This window comes from Peromyscus eremicus, chromosome 5, assembly GCF_949786415.1.
Source record: "Peromyscus eremicus chromosome 5, PerEre_H2_v1, whole genome shotgun sequence".
Lineage (NCBI taxonomy): Eukaryota > Metazoa > Chordata > Mammalia > Rodentia > Cricetidae > Peromyscus > Peromyscus eremicus.
In genome coordinates this window covers 57617593-57626074 of record NC_081420.1, presented here as the reverse complement: position 1 = coordinate 57626074, position 8482 = coordinate 57617593, and positions in this window count along the sequence as shown.

The window sequence follows — 8482 nt, the reverse complement described above, 5'->3', positions numbered from 1 at the left end:
AGATCTGATGATATAATCGATGTGTGCTTTTGACTTGAGTGACAACGTGATGAATGGAAAGCCGGGTAGGCAAGACCCAGGCTCACTGGTCCCCGAAGTGCGGTGTAGAACTGACTTGATTTTTACTCGGGTGGCCTAACTTTTCCCTTTGCCCAGCTCGGGGCCCTCCTTACTCTGCCTTCTACCCGACAAAAAACGGTCCCCTCCACAGACCCTAACCCTGACCTCCGAGGTGGGACCCAGCGACAACCTCCGGGGATTCTGCAGGTCTCAGGGCCTGGGTCTGTTGGGTGGGCAGCCCGCGGACGCTGGGAGAGCCGCCGCAAGACGCCCTGCGGAGGGGGCGGGGATAGGCGAGGGCGGGGCCATTGTAGGAGCCAATCATTGGGCGAGACCACGACCGGGCCGCAGTCGCCCCGCCCCACGGGCTGCAACCTCTGCGGCCCTGTTCGGTCTTTTGAGTCACTGCATCCCCTAGTGGCGTTGAGGTTTCTGCAGCCTGGGTCCTGAAAACACAGCCGGGAAGAGCAAGGTCCGGCGGGAAAAAGACTTCGGGTGCATCCCGTGGCAGTGTACAAGAAGGTGATTCCAGTCCAACCTCCAGGGCAGAGAGCTTCGCGTGGAGGGTTACTGGAATTGAAAGGTGTCGTTGCCTCTTCATTCCTTTACCCCTTAAAATTTCCCACCAATACAAAACCTCGATTCCCGACAAACCCTTCCTAAAAAGTTCTAAATGACTCCTGTCCTACTGTGGAGAAAAAGCATCAATGTCTATCTTGAAGCCCGTGGGGGGGGGGGGGAGCGGGGAGAGTGTGTTCTTTTTAAAGCACAACCCTTGAAGAAGACAAGTAAAATTTATTTGGAAATGTGCCCTGAGGGCTTGGGTTTGGAGCTTCTCTCGACTCATCTTTTACATTGATCTTTGTTCGAAATCAAGGCTGAATTTCTAAATAGAAAACATGAAGATACCTTCTTTTTTAAAAAAATATAAGTTTCCCTCCCAAGTTTATCCTGCACCCCTTGATCTCGCGTTTATGAGGCGACCCAGTCTTAGAATATCGATTTTTACTTTCGCTCTTCGACCAACTCATCTCTCCTGGGCCAATCAAGCTGCCAGCATCTCATCCAGCTCACGGCGCTCTCAAAACCTTTTAATTATTTAGTTGCTGTCTAACATTCACCGGAAACCACTCCATAAACAAGCAGAGAGGACCGCACACACATTTTTGCTAAGAGGCCGGGATTAAGATTAAGGATGGGAGTTTAAAAAAAAAAAAAAAAAAGAAGTAGTGTTCCTATGTCGCTGGTGAGTTGTGTAGGAGACCAGTCAGCTTGACCCTAGTTCATAGTTTCGAGGGAAAAAAAACAAGTAAGCATTAAACTCTTTGGTCCTGGGCACCGAGATCTATAAATCAAAAAAAAAAAAAAAAAAAAAGCAAATGAAATCCTTCTCGAGACAAGAATCAAAGCTGCTGACGCCAAGACTTGAACGTGTTAATTTATGCGGCTTAGAACTTAGTTTAAAAGACTGCAAAAGAAAATGTTTCTGAAAAGGAACGCTTCCCTAGTAGGGGCTCCTCTCTAATAAATTTGGTAGTGGGAATGGAGCGGATTATTCGTTTTAATTCAATCACCAGAGGAGCTACGCTGGGATGCAGCGGACACTCCCCTCCCTTGGAAAAAGAAAACATCTAGAAGGCCCCTCCTGGTCTGAGGTAGTTTAGGGCTGGCAGAGAGGGGTAGGGGGCCTGAGGCTGGATGCCCGGGGTAATGGAGCCAGCCTGTAGGGGGTATTTAACATGTAATTCCCAGCCGGTCCGCCCCTGTTCCCGGACTGACAGTGGGTAATTGGGAAAGAGGACGTTGCTCTTTTGATGGCCCGCGCCGGCCAGTCTCGCCGACGCCACACTGGGTTTGACGTCACGGGCCCAGCCCCAGAGTCAGAAACACAGAGCAGGGGAGGGGGAGGGGAAAAGAGAGGAGAGGGTTACCGGGGAGGGAGGGCGGAGGTCGGCTCCGGGACCCACCGGGAAGAAGGGGGAAGGGATCGAGCCCAGAGAGGCTGCGGCGCGTGGCCTGAGGCGGAGAGCGGGACTCCGGGGGTCTGGGCCAGGCCAGGCGCCGGTCTGACCCGCCTCGCTCACAAATGCAGGCCGGGCTTCCTCCTCCCCTGGCGGGTGGCGGGGGAGGGGAGGGGGCTTGAGGCCGGAGGGAAGAAGGGAAAGGTTGGTCGGAATCCTTTATGCCAGAGCCTACAAAGCTGAACCGGGCCTCGTTAGGGGACGCCTCAGCGCCCTCCTGAAGATCTGGGATACCACCCCAGGCACCTGGGCCTGGGTTCGGTGTTGCTCATCCCCCCTCTTCCCCAGGAGCATCTGGCAAAGCTGGGGGAAAGGCAAGAGAAAGCCATCAAGGAGCCTGTTGTTACCGCTGCTGCCTAGAGGCTTTGGCTCCTGTAGTTCCTGAGGCCTCCCTCAATAGGGTGAGGGGCTGACCAACGATCTGGATGCCTGGGGACCCAGCATCCTGGAGAGGAGCAAGCGAAAGCTCAGCTAGACCCCATCCAAGGAGCAGGGACCTGGTGCTGTGTTGGGTGACCGGAACCAGTTTGGCCTATCTGAAAACCCCAGGCCTTGGGGCTGCTGCTGTAGGCGTCAAGTTGAGCAGGGTATGTGTGCCCTCTTGGGGAAAGGGTTAGAAATGGATCTGACTTTCTCTATGCTTGGAGTAAGCTGGGACAACCCCACCACACATACGCGAGCGCGCGCGCGCATACACACACACACACACACACACACACACACACTTGCCCATCTTCAGGTCCCTCCCACTTGCCTTCACTGGGGCGTTGAGACCCCATCCCTCTGCAAGTAGGCACAGTCTGTCCCCTTCAGAATTTGGAAGCCTTGATTGCAAAGAGGCTGAAGGTGACTGGGCCACAGACCCAAAAGGTAGAAATCCACGCAACTTCCATCACCCACCCGAGCCTGACTCCGAGAGAGGCCAGGCGAGCTCCGCGGGGCCGAGATGCGGAAAGATGCTACCTTGGGGGTTGAGCGCTGCCCTCCAGAGAGGGACCCGCAAAGCCGAACCTTGGGGGTCGTAGTACTAAAGTTACTAATCCTGGGCAGGGATAGAGAGCATGCCTCGAAATGCCTAGGGCGGTCATTTGAGCGTGTTTACTTAAGGACTTTGCAAGCCGAGCGCAAGCGGAATAGGAGGCAGCAAATATTTGCAGGCTGAAGAACGAAGCCGAGCGGGGCCGTACTGCCTTGTCCCTCCCTCCGCCCCTGGAGCCACGGCGCCGGCCGGGGCGGACCTGAGGGCGCGGTTACCGACTGAAGTGAAGCCCGGAACCTGCGGGGCTGGGAGGTCGGGGAGAGCTCAGAACCGCACCGAAGGCCAGAAACCGAGTGCAAAGCCCTTGGCCCCGGCAAGCCGAGGACTAAGGGAAAAGTCCCTTCCCATTCCAGCTCTATCAATCTTCCTTTGATGCGATTGATCAATAAAAACGAAGTGAAAAGACCGTGGTCGCTGTGCGTCTGAGAAGGAAGTGGAGGCCGGAGGTATCCAGGCCAGCGCCGGCGCCCCCTTACCAATCCGGTTTGCCACCTGGAGGTCTGCAACGCTTCGGACTGGGGAAGCAGGGCGGTGGCGAGAACCCAGGGCGACGGCGCGGGGCCTTTAATTGGGTGTATCCGTTTTAACAGTGGCCATTGTTGAAGCAATTAGCAAGAGACAATAACCACCAAGATGCGTTTAATTCGATTCTGTGCACGCTGCAATCCCGACCCGGGCGCAGCGATTAACAGGCCGGGGATAACCGGGAGGGTCTGGTTGTGAAAGTACCGATTCTGTTCCTTGATCTTTTTGTCTTAGGCCTGGGAGTTGTAAAAGAAAGGCCGGGGGAGCCAGATCTGACCCAAGCAGGCCACGGTGGGAGACTCGTCCTTGGTCTTGTTAGTCCCCACTGGTCACCCCCCGGACCACTGTTCCTTCTTGGAGCGAGGGTTGGAGCTGCGGCCGCCGCGTCAATCCACAGTGCCTGTTTGAGGGGAAAAAAGCCGGGAAGGCTGGGACATGAATCCACGTCTCCTTTCTAAATCCTACATCCCCACCTCGGTTCCTCGAACCAAATCCGAATTACCTTCCCAATCGGGGGAGGAGCAAAGGAGAGACCCCTGCTTGTGTCGCAGAACACACCTCCTTCTCTGGAGTCAGCCCCACTACCCCCTCCTCCGTTTTAGCCTCCGGATTAGGTTACCCAGGCCGGGCGAGGATTTTTACTGGATACGAGAACAGTACAGGTAAAGCTGTATAAACAGTTCTCCGGCTGCGGGGCAGGAGGGTTATGCTGGGGACACAGCCCCAAGGCGCCACCGGCCAGCCTGGCTTCAGCGGACGAAACCGCTGGGGAGGCCGCTTCGCCTTGGCGACCCGGACCTCACAGGCTAAACACAAATTACGTTCGTATCACTGTAGCTTTCAAAGTGTCCCCTTTTCTCCCCCCACCCTCCCCCGCGCATGAGCTGAAATGTAGAAAAGAGCAAAATCAAACTGCGGTAGGGAACGAGTCAGGCAATGGGCCATGCTGGCTGAGGCTGCCCGCTCATCAACAGAGACCCTTTTCCAGTTAAAACAGTGGACAGGGGACTTTAGTGATGTAGAAAGAAAGACCCTAAAAGTCACTGGCCACGAGAGGAACTGGCAGTGGAAGCCTCTGGTGGGTGGGGAGACCCATGGGAACTTGGATGAAAAGACTATGCACCCACAGATCTCCCGGCTCCTACACCCACCCGCCGCGGGTCTGGGGTCCACCCTCCGAGCAAAATGAGCCACTGTTTTGGCTATGTGGTTTGATTTTTCTTTTTTCTGTCTTTTTCTTTTTTGCTCATTCATCTATCACAGTTTAAAACACAGGAGGAAAGCCGCCCAAGCCGGGAGGAGCGGTGAACAACGCGGAGAGTCTACAAGAGAAGAGATGCTCCCGGCGATTACCCGCCTCGCACTCCGCCTCCAACCCAGCCCCGGCCTGCACCTTCAGCTTCTAGGGATTCTGGCCCTCCCTCAACCAGTATGATCTCCCCCGCCCCTTGAGAAAACCCCTGATTATGGCGAGATTAAAAAAAAAAAAAAAAAAGGGTAGGTAGGGGTGAAGCGGAAAGGGGCAGGCGGACAGGGAGAAGACCGGGGATTTCTGCTTTCGAATAGAACAAAGCACACACGTGAGAGGGAGGGTGACTGGGGAGCCCTTGCCTAGGGTGGGAAGAGAAAGAACTCACCCAGAAAGGAAAAAGTGCACTTTTGCTTAGCTCTTCCGGGGTCCTAGCCTGAAGGCTTAGGAACCGTGGGAAAGAGGAAGGGATACCGGTGACCCATTGGGAAGCGCAGGCCCCCAGCAGCCGCTCCCCTGACCTTCGGCACCATTAATTTTTAGTGGAAGATTCAGCTTCTAGATCCGGCCTGCTCCCAGGGAAGCCCCAGGTCCCACCTTTGAAGCACCCAGGATTCTGCCCAGCATCCAAGAAAATCCGGAGCCAGGTGGTTGGGGTTCGACCACTTGAACACACAGGCCTCTTGGTCTTAGGAAAGATGTAGGAGGGCCAGCCTCAGTCACCTGTCTCATTTCGATCCTGGCCCCCCAGTTCCCCCGACCGGGTGAGGCGCCCTCCCTCCAGTCCCCAGCGCCTGCCCTGCTTCAGCATCCTCTTTTTCCTGCGCTTTGGTGGTTTCAAGAGGAGAAAACGGGCTATATCTTGGAGATGTTGAGCTTTGACTTCTCGAGATTAGCCTAAGGAATTAGAACGCCGATTGATTGTGGAGGGACAATCCACCGAGGACGAGGGCTGAGGCGCGGGGAAGGCTGTGGAGGGATTCACAGCAAAGGAAGAAAACCGGGAAGGTGGTGCGATTTAGACCCCGCAGAGAGCCAAGGTTGGCTTGAAAAAAGCATGAAATCCTTAGTGCCACTGAACGAGCAGGCAACCCCATAGAAAAAGCTGAGTATGCCGAGCTCGGAGGTGCAAAACGAAGATTTCCCTGGCATCACGGTTCCTTTGACCAGGGCTGCTCTCCGGCTACCTGCTTGCCTGTTGCCTGCCTTACTGCCTGCCGGCGACTCTCGGGTCCAGGTCCGCCCGGCTTGGTGGGCACCCTCCACAGCCTGCCACCTCGTGAACTTCAGCAATTTGTTACATAAAATAAAACAGCCACCAGACACACGTGCTTACTCATCATGAGCTGCTTGCAGACCCCCTCCACCGGACAAACCCGGACCTCAGAGAGAGCGCCCCGGCAACCCTTTCACGTTCACTTTGACAGCACTCACCTAACAGCACCCTAGTCCCAGTCCACCCCGCATGAAGCACAGGGTACTCCCTCCCCACAGTTAATAAGCCTCCCTGGGTATTCCAACCATTAGTGGTGTGCGGAGGGAGTAATCAGAAATATCGGATTGGCACACAAAGACATACGTGAAAAGGAACACATACTCAAGTGTGAAATGGCTTAGACACCAAGAATAAAACAATCCTCCAGGGTAGCCTAGAGATTGTTAAAACAGCCCAGGGCTAAAGAACAGAAGGTTTCCCCTTTCTGTCCCACTCAGTGTCAGAATCCTATCTCAGTCTTCACTATGGGGACACAAATTGCCGAAGGAGATGGAAGCCTTGGGACTCCCACATGCCTGCACCCTCCCTGGGCCTTTCGGTGTGGCTTTGGGCTATTGGCAAACGGACAGAAGGGCCCCATCCACCCTGATGCTTGCATCCATTCCTTCACTGTGCCTCTGCCTGACACCCAGCACATATATTTCCTGCAAGAAGGCAGAGTTAACAGTAAATAAAGGAAAATGCAGATTGCCCTGTGTACCGGCTTTGGATTGTAACAGAAAAGGGCCAGAGAATCGGGGCTGCTGGAAATGGCAGTTTATGTAGACCACTGTCATGCATGGCATTCTCTAAGCCCTCTTGTGTCCTCAAGCAAGGAACTTTAGGCCTCACTGAGCCACCGGCTTGAACCTTGAAGCTGGGCCTTCTGCTAAATCCTAAGGTAAGAAGCAACAACCAGAGCTCATTGATACCGACAGTCTTGGTCTATCAGAACAGTAATTATATCTAGACCTAGTTCAAATTGATGAAGAACATTTTTATTCTTGGGGGTGGGTGCAACCATTTTACGGGAAGCCCTCTTCCCCCACAAATAGCAAGTTGGGCAGCCAAGCATTTATCTAGAAATACCTGGATGCAATCAACCTGACTGCCTGAGATTCCTTGGTCATTAACGTGTCACCCGGACAAACAGCCCACCACCACCACTGGGAAGTGGATGGGCTGCAGAAAGGCTACCTTCGTTATTTGTCCCTTCAGAGTTCTGAGACTCTCAAACCATGATTCCAGGGTCCTGTTGTGGTCTATAAGGGCAGGAGAGGGCCAAGAGCTATAGGAAATAAACTCAAGTCAAGGGTGATGCAGCAGGCAAGGTTACGGCCATTCCTACTCTGGACAGAACGACACTTTGTCACCTGCTCTATTAAATAACATTTTTAGAGCAACTGCTCCGCTCAAATCCACCAGACTTTCCTTGCGTTTTAACATTATCCTTGGTTTTTGTTTGTTTGTTTGTTTTGTGGGCGCATATGTTTCTGAGTGGCATCTTGGAGGTCCGATGTCCCAGGAGAAAGTCCAAACCCTCTGCCCTTCTCCCTCCATGTAACCCTGGTCACCCTCTCTGGGAAACTGGTTTTCTCGCCCACCTCAGAGTGCTTCTGTAAGCAAGGACACCTACCGACTGACCACCAGCTACTCTGAAGAGATGCCAGATGCGGACACATCTGGGCTCCAACTTTATCTCTCAGTGCACATCTGTTTCTTAAATGATATGCAGAGACAAACCGCCTAAACATATACTTGTAAGCCGAGAAAAATAAACATGAAGTTGACACTTGGACATTGCAGCCACCTTTAGAGAAGGCTCCTGAGCAGACAGGCTATTTCCTTCAGTTTTCTGTTCTCCATGCAGTGAAAAGCACCTATCCGGAGCCCCTTCCCAAGCATCCCCACCAGCTCTTATTCTCCTGTTCAGTTTTTCTTTGCACCCCAAGTTCCACGAGCCCCTTCCTCCAAAACAAGGACATCTACACACTCCCACACCATAATCACCCAAGGTCACGGCAGAAAGCCAAAGATTTCCAGTGACCAGAAAGAACAATAAAGGACTAGGGTCTAGTTGACTTTCTTCCAGAGGCAGCTGTCCCCACGGGGGAGACCTCCTCTTAATTCTCTCCACGTGGAGCAGGGAGAAGGAGAACAGAAGAAAGGGAGAGAGCTATGTACTCACTGACCTGGGCAGCTCTCTCCTGAGGGCCAGCTGTTTTTTATTTTTTCCACCCGACTTGCCGGAGATCTGAAGGTAGAAATGACAGGCAGACTTCACCACTGTTTTCGAAGCTCCCACCGCTGCTGCCGCCGCAGTCCTGGTCTGC